The 13720-nt window shown below is 50.4% G+C and overlaps 1 long non-coding RNA gene across 1 annotated transcript; it reads right to left on the reverse strand.

The window, feature by feature from the left end:
- Positions 1–5406: 5406 nt before the first annotated feature.
- Positions 5407–12747, reverse strand: LOC118910564 (uncharacterized). Its single transcript, XR_005024037.2, has 3 exons — positions 12495–12747; positions 9170–9367; positions 5407–7817 (listed from the first exon to the last, which is right to left on the reverse strand). It is a non-coding gene; the product is annotated as an uncharacterized LOC118910564 (long non-coding RNA).
- Positions 12748–13720: the final 973 nt, after the last annotated feature.

The raw sequence follows: 13720 nt of genomic DNA on the forward strand, positions 1-13720 counted from the left end.
AGCCACAGCAGGAGGCCTCAGGTCCTGGGCCCAACTCACAGCCCTCCACAAGGCCCTTCCTGCTTCTTTCTAAGCATGTTTTCTCAAATATAAACCGGATTTCCAGCCTAGAGGGGCCACTGGGAAAAATCCACTGAACCGTAGTCTCCCCATGTACAGATCAAAGCAAATGAGCCAGATTAGCCCTCGACTCCCGGTACCTCCAGGCTATACCCCCTTCACTCTGCTTAGTCTCCAGCCCCCGCCATTACCCACCTGAAGCTCCCCTGCGGCCTCAGAACTGCCCAGCCCGGGGCTGGGGCTCCTCCCCATCTGACCGACCCGTCCCCCCGTCTTCCCACCGCAGTCCCTCCTGCTCACTAGCCGGCCTCGTCTCTTTCCTGGATCCCCTTACCTCCCAAACAACTCACTCCCAATCTACCTCCCTGGTTTCCTTCTTCCTATTTTCTTCAAATGTTATCATTCCCCAGGATTTTCAGTCATTACATTTTATTTTTTTTTTGCTACTTTTATACTCACGGTTTATACACCTGGCTTACAACTGCTCTGGAAAGTTTCTGACTTATGAACCTGCATCCCAGCCTCGATCTTGTTCTGGAGCTCTAGGGGCTCACAGTCCTCTGCAAGGCCCACGTTTCCTCTTGGAGGTCTCATGACGGCTGACTGAATGGACCACATTTTCTACCTCAAAGTAAACTTGACCCACACTGAGATCGCGACGGCACCCTGCAACAGCATCTTCCATCTACACTCCCTGACTCAGCGAACAGCATCGTCTTCACTCCACGGAGGCAAACCAGACCCCAGACCTCCACTCCAGCTACTGACGGGCGCCTTTAGTAACCCGAGCATCGGCCAGCACTGTTACCCCAGACCTTCATTGTGTCTTCTCTGGAACAGTTCATTAATTTGTCCCACCCACTCTTCTCCCCCATCAAATCCGTCCTTGAATGCAGTCATCAAGGCATGATTTCAAGCTCAGGTCCCCCGGGGGCTTCCCGGCTGACACCCTCTCAGTGTCTGCTCAAGCCCTGTAGCAGGAGAATGGGGGGCCTTTCATGATGGGCTAGACTCTGCTCCCCCTCCTATGTCAGTTCCCCTCATTCTTGGAACTGATCTTCACACAGTTTAAAAGCCGCCTTCCCTAACTGGGCCCCTCCATCCACAGCAAGAGTCTCCCATCCTCGGAGCCCATGGGCCTCCATGCAGGCCTCTCTCCCAGTCCTCAACATACCGGCCTCTACCTGTCCACTTGCCTTTCCCACCAGACTGTGTATTTTGCAGGCAAAAATCTTTACTTTGGATCATGGCAGCCCCAGCATTTGCCCCAGTGTGTGGCACATAGTAGGTACTCAGTGTTTGCTGCATGAATAAACAAGTGGATTAAGCATTTTGCACCCCGCTGCTAGAATACCAAGCTAAAGGAATTTGCTCTTTCATCATGTATGATCTAGTTCCTGGTCTCAGGCTCTAGGCTGAGGCCTCTAGTGTCTCTAACCAGGCAGCACCTGGCATGATGAGGGAAAATGCAGAAGCAGAAGAATAAGAATGAAAACCCCAGCCAGTTCCTGAGTGGTCTTGTCTGCCCCCCTTTGGGATTCGCTGTCCCACCATTTAACACTTGAACTTTCAGCTGCTGAGATTTGGAGCAAGGGAGCTTCATTAGTCAACAAGACATGACAACATTCTGTTACAGTGAGATTACATACACCTACGGGGTGTTAGGAGACACAGAGTAAGACCCAGCAACTTCAAAGGCTGCAAATGGTGTTATCTTCCAACAGCACATGGGAGAATGTTCTAAGAGATAAAATTCGCAAGACAAATGGTGTCCTAATTGAAATGCAATGCAAGAAAGGAGCCCACAGAATGCTAAATACATTTCTGTCCCAATGTTCCTGTGTGAGTATGTGGTGAACTGGATCAACAAAGAATTGTGAGTATTTCTAAATAGCAGAAAGAAAGTACATTTCTGGAGCAGCAGACTCCAGGGACCACAGAAATCTATAGACATTACACCACTGTGTCATAATTTCTATTCTAACTTATTATTTATTCCTTACCGTTAATGCAAAATGCATATGTCTTTATTTGTTAAAGGAAGAAAAGGAAGTGGATTTCTTTCCATATAATTGTATTTCTAATTATGATGGCACTCACAATGTAACTGAAAAACTGAAACTCCGTGGATTCTGGATCAGGTTCCCATGGCCTTGAGAGCTCACAGCTCATCCTTGTTAGACCCACGCACGCAGATCCATTCTGTCTTTCATGTAGGTTGATTTTCACATCACTGCGTTCCTTCAGGTAGGTCCCTGTGGGCAGCCTCCCCTCTGACCGGCTGTGCTAACTGGATGTGACATGGTTTCCTTATGCTGGTGCACGGAGCACTCTGAGGTCTTTCCTGCCATGGTCCTGGAGACCAGGCCAAGCTAAGCCCCTTCAGATTGCAGCTTTCCCCTTGTCCATTGTCTCGTCCACTGCCATGGGCTCGTATGCCATGGGCTCGTATGCCACGTCCAGGCTCTGGGGAGAGAGCAAGGGATAAGGCATTCCAGAAAGAGGGCTGACAGTGACCCCACCCAGACGTAGATGTCCAGTGTAAGAGGGGCGGGTATTTACAGACAAAGCAAGCTTAGCAGAAAAAGGGAAGGAGACAGAGGAGGGGGCTTGTGTTATTTTATTCAAGATGACCAGGGAAGATTTCCCGGAGGAAGTGATATTAAAGAAAAGGCGCAATAAATCAAGCCCTACAGATAGCTGAGCAATGAGCTGTTATAGCCCACCTACCTTGGTTCACCTGCACCCCTCACCCTCCTGGCCCTGCCCATGCTTCCCCTCCCTCACCCCCTCCCTGGACGACGGGAGAGCCTCAGCACATCTCCCTCTCAGGCTCCTTCTTTTTCTCTCTGCCTGCCTCTCTCCACCCTCATGGACCTACCTGCAGAAAATTCTGTGATCAAATCTAAGCCTTGATATACAGAAGGGGGGATTTAAAATATGACAATCTCTTCTCTCTCTATGAGTCTTGACTTTCAAAGCCAAGTCTGATGAGATCAAGAAAATCAACATTAAAAATTTAGAATCCCTAAAACACCTTGCCACCTGCTCTCTCCTGCTCTGGGGCTATAATCTGTATGGCTCAGCCTTTGGAGTAACTGCTGGAAAGAAGCATAATTTCAGGGGAGAAATAAAAACACCTCAGTTCTACATAGCGCTCTACAGAGACTCAGCCGGGCATGTTACACTTATCTTTGTCCTTAAAAGGTGTTTCTCGTCTGACAGCACTCAGGGTCCCTCTTCTCTTGGCTCGCGTGGACTCCCCGAGCCACCAGTCGGCATTGCCATCTGCCCCATGAGGACACTGCGGCCGGGGGCGCCGGAATTACCTCTCCTGGCGCTGAATGAATAGGCCAATGTAACTAGCTTCTGTGCTCTGCCAACAGGCAGGGGCGGCTCCCTTGGCCGTTTGACATGTCTCCCTGTCTCGGGTAGTCAAGGCTTCCTGCATGGGTCTCTCTGCCTCCCTGGGCATTGCTGAGGAGGCTCCTATCAGACAACGGTTTGTTGTAGATGCTCTGTCTTTTCTCTGTTTTTTTCTAAGATCACATCCTCCATTTTGGTAGCATTCAATTTCACTGTGATCAAAGTTCAGGAATGGATTTATTTGCATCTCTCCTTCTTCTGACTCACTGAGACTCCTGACTCTGCAGACACAGGGCTTCCGTGAGCCATAAAGCAGCTGTGCTCATCATGTCCACATTTACTGTCTGTCCTTCGCTTTTTTCTCTCCTCTTGCATTCTCTTGCTGGAGGCAGGGTATCTCTAACAAGAAGGCAGGTGGTACCTCAGGGTCTCTAGAGCTCAGGCCCGCTATGCTTCTCAGGGTCTCCGAGGTGATCCTTTCCCACTAAAGTTTGATAAACTTTATGCAATATCATGTGAGATGTGCACTTATGACTTACATCTTAATTAGTGATTGTAAGTAAGAATGGCCAAAACCTCTCGGGACATCATCTATGACTATTACACCTTATTTTGGTCAGGATGCAGAAAACAAATGTGAAACCAGTATTATGTAAGTGACACAGCATGTCAGAGTGAAGCCTGTCCTCTGTGTAGGCGTTCAAGTGGACTGTCCCCAGGGCAGGTCATGGGAGCCAGCTCTCTTCCGGTGCGCCGCCCACCTCCTGCACTATCTGGGTTTTTACATTATCAGGGAGCCTGGAGCACTTCATGGGAAAGCCGAGATGTGGAAGTGTGTCGGTGAAGCAAAGGGCCAGAGAAGAACAGGAGTAAGGTGAGTACGTGGTCTCCCTGGCAGGCCATTTGGCTCAGCGCACAGAGGAAAAGTCTGAGCTGGGCTCCATCCCAGTGCCTGAGGCATCAGTCACACAGAGGCTCCCAGACCCTCCCGATTTCAGCGCCACCTAGTTTACCTGGAACTTGCTGCAGTGGCGCCTGGCAAAGGGCAGGACGCCCGGAGTGGGAGGCAGAAGTGAGAATGTGATGAGCCTTTTACTTTGATTCACCAGATCTGATTGCACATTCTATTCAGTACATGCCACATGGCATTTACCACAGAGCACACATCACATAGCATATACCATGTGGCATGTAGTGCTGATAACATTTACAGAGGTCTTGAAAATGTATTTTGCAACCAAAGTAAAAGAAAGTTATTCCAAGTTGCAAATCCAGAGCACAGCCTCTGGGACTGGCACGGGTTTTGAAGGGGGTCGGGTGACCAGGGGCGTGCACAGGTGTGCAGGGAGGCTAAAAGCACAGGTGTAATGAGCTAAGAAGCTCATTCTTCAACTGCTGGGAAACAAAGCTGGATGTGTGAAAAGTAATTCTGGAGGCAGGTGGGAGACAGGTTGGAGGGTGAAGAGCGACCCAAATACGGAAAGCAGGTTAGGTGCTTTTGCTTTGTGGGCAAGAATGATGGGGGTCTGAAGCCGGGCAGTGACAGCCGTCAGAGGGAAGAGAAGACACCAGAACCCTTGCAGCAGCAGAAGAAACAGAGTTTAGTAAATAAATTAAGGGGGGGGGTGTGTGTGTATGTGGGTGAAGGGACTAGATTTCTAGTTTGGGCTGATTATGGGAACGCCACTGATTAGGGACAGACAACATGGAGAAGCATCAAGTGGTGAAGGCAAGGCCAGGAGAGAGGAGCATAGACACATCCCCTGCTGGGTGGAGGGGAGGTCAAGGGGCCTTGGTTATTCTCAGGCAGAACTGACCTGCAGACTTTGAAACCGTGTGTCTGGGATTCCACAGAGAGATGTGAGTGGGATATAAAGGTGTCAAAATAATGAGCATTAAATTGGAAATTAAAGTCTTGGGTGTCAGTGGGAATACTGAGAAAAATGGTAGAGCCCTCGGGGAAGGCCGGCAAAGGGACTGTGGGAATGGGTGAGTCTTAGGAAATGGAGAAATCGTGAGCACAACTGAGAAGCTTCACTGGGATGGAGGAAACTGGAGACACTGAGGCGTAAACCTCGGGGTGTGCTGTGGGCGCACCAGCCCCACTGGGCCTTTGGAAAGGGGGGGCATGGGTCCAGGGTCCGGCATGCTCAAGCTCCTGCGTGGTGGCCTAGTCCAGCCCCATGGGGCCCCCAGAACACAGGGCCGCAAGTCAGCAGATGTTGCCCTTTTCTTGATGTGCAGGGACATTTTGCTTGGACCCTCGTAGAGCCTGTGTGTGTGTGTGTGTCTGTGTGTGTGTGTGTGTCTGTGTGTGTGTGTGTGTGTGTCTGTGTGTGTGTGTCTCTGTGTGTGTGTGTGTGTCTGTGTCTGTGTGTGTGTGTGTCTGTGTGTGTGTGTGTGTCTGTGTGTGTGTGTCTCTGTGTGTGTGTGTGTCTGTGTGTGTGTGTGTGTCTGTGTCTGTGTCTGTGTGTCTGTGTGTGTGTGTGTGTCTGTGTGTGTGTGTCTCTGTGTGTGTGTGTGTCTGTGTGTGTGTGTGTCTGTGTGTGTGTGTGTCTGTGTGTGTGTGTGTGTCTGTGTGTGTGTGTGTGTGTCTGTGTGTGTGTGTGTCTGTGTGTGTGTGTGTATGTGTCTGTGTGTGTGTGTCTGTGTGCATGTGTCTGTGTCTGTGTAAGGCATGAGACTGAATCCTTGATGTCAAACTACTTCCCCATGGAACTGAGCCACTTCTCGCAGGACATAAACGTTGAGACCGTTTCAGGCCTCTACTCTTCTCCATGATTTCACAAGATGTTTGTTAAGTGTAATTTAGAAACCAGATCTTTCTTGTAGGATCTTTCTCCTTTTTTCTTCGCCACCAAATTAGATCCCACTCTAGGAGATTGTGAGCACCCTTTGTTATCTGAAAAGGTGAACTAATAATATCCAGTTCCTAGTCTCTAACATGGTTAATAAATGATGGTAATGGCAATGTACTTGAAATGATAAAAATCATCAAGCTTATTCAATGGGCACATTTCCCCGGACACCTTCAGTTGAGCCATAATTTTGTTTTTAAGGCTGTAATTTTCAAAGTGGAATTGCATTTAACTCTCCATTTTTCTTTAGGCAGCAGAGATAAATCAGGGTCTAGGAACCTTTTATCTGAATAATTAAAAGGATATAATAAAAATGCTTTCTCAGCCCCATAGACTGAGTGAGCTTTGAGCTGATAATGGAGGAACCAAACAATTGCAGGATAAGGGCATCCACGGAGGTCCTAAGCCTGCAGGGGGAACGCACAGTAAGGGTGATGTCAAGGGCGATGCAAGGAGACAGACAGTGTGGGGGGTGTCCAGGGGGCTGGGCCGTGGGGGGCCTGCACACAGACAGGAGCAGGTGTCTAATGGGCCAGCCCAGCAGGGAGCCAACTCCCAGGTACAGGAAAACCACTTCCCACCATTCCATTTATAGCTTCTCAGATCAGTCATTTTTCAAGAGAGGCCGCAGGACAAGGATCTCTGACTTGTACTTCCTTTGTATCCAGCACAAATCAGCAATGACCTTAGCTTCCCTATTCATAACACAGGGCAGTGGTCCTCCCACAGGCCACCACGGTGTAGTGGCTTGGGCCACTGCAGCCTGTCGCTGTCTCTGGGGTGGGTTGAGCTGCCTCTGGGTTGGGCTGGGTGTGCACCAACCTCTTTTGGTTCGGGAGACAGCAGACACAGTGGAGGCGGGCCCAGCACATCAGGGCCCCTCCCTGGGCATGCAGCCGTGTCTTGGGGTTGGGAGGTAGGCGGAGCCTTGAGCTAACACAATTCTGGCAATGGCAAGATTTCCAGGAGGGCAGACAGGCAGCATTCCGGGCAGGCCAGGGGCTTGTGCCATGTGAACAGGACCAATCTGCAGAATGGGCCCAGCACCAAACGGCCTACAATCACCACCAGTGACACCAAACAGAACCTGGCCGTTCAGAGAATGTCTCGGGCCCTGAGTGTTTGCTACATGCCATTGCAGCAAATCAAATTCTTCTGATAGAGGAAAGATTTTGTGTCCCAGATTTCAGGCAGATGCTGTTTGGGAGTGAAATGGAGATTAGGTCCATTAAGAGGATGCTGGTCTTCATGCTTTGTGTGGAAAGCTGGGAGCACACACTGTATCCTTGGAGTGGACCCTGCTGATGACCTTCCTTTGATAGATGGAGTTGTCCAGCTCACACGCTTTTTAATGTGGTTTTCATAGAATCTTTCAGAGCAAGGAAGAAAGAGAAGGAGTGAGTGAGTCTGTGTCTGCCTCCCTTGAAAAATCACCATGGGCCACAGCAAGCCTGGCAATGACAGTGTGAAGTCCCTCTGCTGCTCGCCGTGTCGGATGGCAGATGGGAGGCATGTGCATTTCTGCAGGATGACCTGAAGAAGAGGGCCTTAATTAAAGGACGTGCTCACAGCCTCCAAAAGGTGGTGAATTGGCCCCATGTAGGCCAGCTTTTCCCTTCCCAGAATCTTTTTAAATCTTTTCACAGCGGGTCATTGTCCTCCCTGCAGCCCGGAGCAATGGGGCTCGGGTTATTATTTGCCTGGCAATCAAACAGCCAGGCAGACAGCACCGTCGGGCCAACAGGCCCTTCTGTGGCCTACTCTGCAACTGAAATGGCTCCCGGGGATGGGGCCTCAGCTGCTGCCTGCCGGGCTGTCTCTAATTGTCACTGGGACTCAGCCTTCTGGACAGCTCAGTCCGAGAATGGCACCTCCTGCTTTTCCTCCCTGGCTCGCTGTGACCACACGTCCTCTGTTCCCCCCGGGATCCCGGTCTGTGTCCCTGGAGGCGGAGGAGCTGTCTCCTCTGCTCTGGGGTCTCTCGGGCTTTGACCAGGAAAAGCGCAGCCCTCGCTTCTCCGCCCCAGTCTGGGCATCCTCATTGGCTCTGATGCAACGTGGTGCTGGAGCGACCCCAGGGCCTGTCCTCTCATGTTAGGGGTGTGGAACTTGAGGGGCCAGAGGGGGAGTGAGTCTAAGGCAAAAACAGACCTTGAGTGGAGGATTACTGATTTCCAAGCACAAAATGAGAATCTCCTGCCGCTTCTGGGAGGAGGGTCCTCCTGACCTCCTTACGCCTGACCAGGAGGGCATAGACCTGGGAGCCCGAGGGACAGTGGCAGGTCTGCCCGCAAGGGCCACGTGCTGAAGAGTGGCCACCCTGCACCTGAGAACCAGGCCAGTGCCTGCTCTCAATGGCCTCCAGACAGTGAGTGAGGGGAGGGAGGCTCTTCTCCAGCAGAGAAGAGGAGAGGCGAGCAGCGGGCGGGCAGGACCTGGTTGGAAGGGAGGCGGGTGTGCGGATGTCCCGGGGATCCCTCCTTAATGTCGACTCCACACCCCACTGCCTGTTTAGGGTGATCCAGGACACAACCGCCTGTTTACAGCTGAAATCCAGGGAGGTGGCATAATTTGTCTGACATAGTATGTAACTAATTAGTGGCAAAGCTAAGACCCTGTTATATGATCTCCGTATTCAGAGCTTTGCAAATGTTTCAAATAAACACAGATCTGGCATTTTATGACCTTTTTATCTTTAATCCCAGGACTGTACTTGCTTTAAATCAATGTACGTCACTATACACATACAAGACCAGTAATGATTCCTATTTATTTACTGAGCTCCTATGGGGTACCACGTGTCATTCCTCCATACACACATTCTCTGCTGAGACCCAGCAGGGTGGGCATTATCACCTCCATCCTGCAGATAAAGAAATTCTCACCAATAAGCTGGAGTAGCAGAGGAGATGGCAGAGACCATGCCTCAGCAGGCAGGGAGAGTGGGACGGGCACCCCGAGCTGCCTGGCTTCAAAGCCTGTGGTGATCACTTCCCTAGTATCAAAGAGCTCAGGGAATGATGAGGTTTATTTTAACAGGAGAAGCCCCACAGAATCATCTCAATAGATTTTCCTTCCTTAATCTAAGGAAGGAAAGAAGGGGTGGAAATGTATAACATGCGAAAACAAAAACCACACTGCTGGACGTTAGTAAGCCAAGCCCCCTCCTGAAAATGGCCCAGCCCTTCTGTCCCCTGACCAGGGCCCTGGGGCTGGAGCCCCACTGCGGTCGGTGCTGTATTCCAGGGGTCAGGGAAGGGGGCTCTGTCCTGGGCTCCGTCCCACACTGTCACGGGTCAGACTCATGCAACGTACACAGCACAGACACACACGCATCACACTGACACTCATGCGTGCACAGACGTACACCATGGACTTCACTGAGTTTAACCATCTGCTGAGTCTGACACAGACGAGCTAGAGGGCGGGCAACTGTAATCTGATTCGCAGTGAAAATAAATCATCTTTGTGTCCTGCCTCTCTTAACTGTCTCTCTCTTCACTATTCTATTCTACTCAGCACTTCCTATTTACACATGTTAACAGAGTAGAGGAAAACGTTTGTTACCCAGGGTTGTATTATCTGAAACATCCAATATCATTGCATGGGAGCATTTTGACTCATGACTACCCTTGAATACACACAATGTGATCAGTCCTTTGCAGACCCAGGCTGCCGGGCACATTTTGTATGTGCACAACACACAGGACGGCCAGTCTGCTGCTTTGTCCCCAGGAATAAATATCAAACATTCCCGTGGTAATGTGATAGGAGATAAGGCCTTTAGTGTTGTAATTGTACAAGGGAGTGTAACTTTGCATCTCTTAATAATCAGTACTTCTTTGAGAAGCAGTGACAATGTTGTATATTTTTCGCTGGTATTTGGACATATACTGGACACCAGCTGTAAGCTTGCTTTTTCACCATATGGTCCTGCCATTGCACGTATAGGTATGGTTTGGGCTTTAAGTTCTTTTTTGAGGATTTTGACACTCAGGAGAATGTGAAAATATTCCATGTCATCCAGAGTCAACCCCTTTGGAAATAGAAAAGTTTCCACAGATTCAGTTTTCTTCCTTTCTATCGAATGTCCTTTGGGAGGTAAAGCTGCAGGGATGGAGGTCGGCTGCTTCTGTCCAGGAATCTTTCAAACCCTGTTCTTCCAAGGGATTGTCCGGAACACCCTGGGGCCCCCGCAGTACAGACATGCATGGCTGGCTGATGGCCGCACTTCAGTAGAGGGGCTTACAGAACACTCCTGGGTCCTGCAGGACAGCCAATCCGAATGCTGGGCCTGGCGCAGCTCAGAGCAGCCCAGGGACTGTGCTTGTCCAGGCATAAGAAGACCCACTGCTTGTGCACGACAGCTTGGGGGAAAAGAAGGTGAGAGAAAAAGGAGGCCCAGAAGGTATTATAATAGCAGGATTTCCTACTAATGTCCCTCCTCCAGACATGAGTGTGGTACCCATTGCCAGTAACCCTTGATTCCAGGAAAATAAAAACCTAGCAGTCAGCAAACATTGAGAAGAAAAAGAAAATCAGGTGCACAAGCAACAGCCGGGATGTGCTGCCCGAAGGGCGTCTGCCAGAGGAGCCCCAGGTGCACACACTGCTTGGAGGACTGCAGGGCAGCCTTGCTCTGCTGGGAAAACCCCAGCCATCTCTGGGGGAGCTGGATCGATTGGAGGCCACCTTTTGTGAAAGTGATGCTATCACTGAGGTTGTAATTTATGCAAAGAAATTCTGCAGGCAGGACGACTGAATTACAGCATACAACGCCGGGCGTCTACAGCCAGCTCCCCCTCTGGGTTTCTCACTTTTATCTACACTGAGATCAGGTCTGTGAAAATTTGGTGCACATGGCTTTCGATCAGAAAAACAGAACATTTCCACATGTTTCCGTATATTTTTGAAGCAGAGACAGAAACCGCTTCACATCTGAGTCTAGGAGGCAAAGGCAACATGATTGCTTTAAAGAAGCAGCCAGAAAGGGTTTTTCCTGAGCCATTCAACCAACTTTGCTTAAAATAAAAGCCCTGGGAATCTGCCCCACAGACATGAGAGACATCTCCCTGCAGAGTGACATGTGCTGAGAGGAGACACAGAGGTCAGCATGTGATCCTCCTGGACAACACCTGGTCTGTGACCATCACAGGACGTAGCCCCCTGGGACCCTTGCACGCAGGCCCCCATTTCAGTGCATCTCTGTGCTGCCCGAGATGGAGGTAGGTGGAGGGACCCAGGGCTCCCAACTTACCAGAGGCGGTGCCCACAGCCCTGCCCTGTTGACAGGTTAGTCCCCAGCCCCCCAGCTGGGGGCGTGGAACAAACATGCTAATGCCATCTGCTTGACAAACAGGCTGGAGCTCCTGGGTGCAGCCTGACTGTGCGGGGTGGCAACCAGCATGGGCAACTGAAAGTTGTTTAAATGGACACACTACCCATGTGGGCTGATTCCCAGGCTAGGTGCCTTTGTCTCCCTCTCTCCCCAAATAGCTGGCATTCAGGACCACACTGATGCCAGCATCTGGGCACAGTGCAGGCTGGGTTGGGCATGCTGCCCAGTGTGAGCAGGGCCTCCAGTCCCGCCCAGCACAGCCCCTGTCTGCACACCTGCCCCTGCCTCCCTAACAAAGGGGCTTGCTTCCATCCAGTGCTGGCTGCACGGGGAGGCTGCAAACTGGAAGGACTCTGAAAATGGTGAGCAAGGGTTCAGGCCGGTTCTGGCCTTCCTGGGGAACCTGGCGAGGAACAGCCCGAGACTGATTCTGCAAATCTCACTCACCATCTGAGCATTGGGTGGAGCCTGCTATCCATCATGTCAGGGAGGAGGCGGCAGGGCACGGGGCTGTGTGTGTGTGTGTGTGTGTGTGTGTGTGTGTGTGTGTGTTTAAAGAATATTAATTCACACTCAAATCCTAGGGAGCATTTACCAGCAATAAAGCTTTTATCCCCAACTAAGACAGACTGGGAAGCAATAAAAAGCTTATGTGGCTGGGTCTGCTCTTGTCTCACACACACAGGAGCACACACACACACAGGTATACACACATACACCCCTCGGTACTAAAACTAACCTATGGCCCAAGGAAAAGCTAAACTCAAGAAATGTAATTTCTGATTCAAATTAAAGTTCAAACCAGGACTGTGCCTTTTCCTTGGAAAGCGCCCCTCAGAACGTCCTTCAGGGCGCAGGCCGCAGGCACACACGTCGCTCTGCCTGGGCTTGGAGGCGAAGGTCTAAAACGGCTCCGCAGAGGTGGAGTGGCCCTGGCGCAGCGTTTCAGCAGGCCTGGGGCATGTGTGAGAGGACACCTGGGGCTGCTGCAGGCCCCTCTCCACCCGCACCTGCGCCTGTGAGCCCAGCAAGCCCGGGGGGTGAGATGCGCTTTCATTCCTGGCCTGTCCTCCCGCTTGACTGTCACCAGCACTCGGGGCAAAGCCCCCACTGGGCCAGGGCAAAGGGCGGTGTGGGCAGGGGGCTGGCTAGCCCCGCACACCGCGACAGCTGCCAGGTGGATGGCCTACTTCTCTTCCTCAGGCTTCCCCAGCTCCTCTTCTCCTCCCCAAGACTCGGGCAGCGTGGGCACAGCGAGCTGCCCGCTCCCCTCCTGCCCTGACTAAGTTCTGTCAGAGAAAGAAAGAATTCTTAGGACATCGATAGCCACAAGTAAGGACAGTGATAAAATGATTAAAAATGAAAAAGTCCTGTTATAAGATGGTGTATGCAGTATGATTCCCTTATAAACATAAATATGTACCTACAAGGTAAATATCCATAGAAAATACAGGAAGAATATAAACCAACGTAAAAGAGGTAGTTCCCTCTTGATGGTGTGATGATTATTAGTTCCATTTGGTTTTCCACACTTTCCTATTTTTTTCCTAAATGAAGTACAAAGAAAGTGTTTCCTAACAAAGACTTATACTATGGCTTCTACAATCATAAAAGTATTAACTTAAAGAAGGCAGATAATCTGGACACTTGTCTGTCTATTAAGAAGCGACCATAAAAATTAGCAAACACATCATTTAAAGTTCTACTCAAGTAACACTATTTGTCAGTGGGTTTTCGGTCTTCAAAGCTTATTAATTCTGATTTTTAACTTAATCCCTTTTCTGGATAAGAAATCCCCTGTGGTTTATCACAGGCTGCCAGTCGGTTCTGATCACTGGCACTCCTGTGCCTTCCCCTAATAGGACCCCAGATATTTAGCTGGACGTGTGGCCCATCAGAATAGGACTACATTTCCCAGGCTCCCTTGCAGTGGGTGTGGCCACATAGGTGGGCTCTGGGTCATAGGATGTGAGTGGAAGTTGCATACAAGATGTCACAAGAGGCATGTCAAGAGGACTTGTCCCTTTCTCTGAAATTCAAGCATGGCACTATGCCCTTGAAAACACATCTCCCACTGCCACACTGGCAGTGCTGGAGC

This window comes from Manis pentadactyla, chromosome 2 (assembly GCF_030020395.1).
Source record: "Manis pentadactyla isolate mManPen7 chromosome 2, mManPen7.hap1, whole genome shotgun sequence".
Classification (NCBI taxonomy): domain Eukaryota; kingdom Metazoa; phylum Chordata; class Mammalia; order Pholidota; family Manidae; genus Manis; species Manis pentadactyla.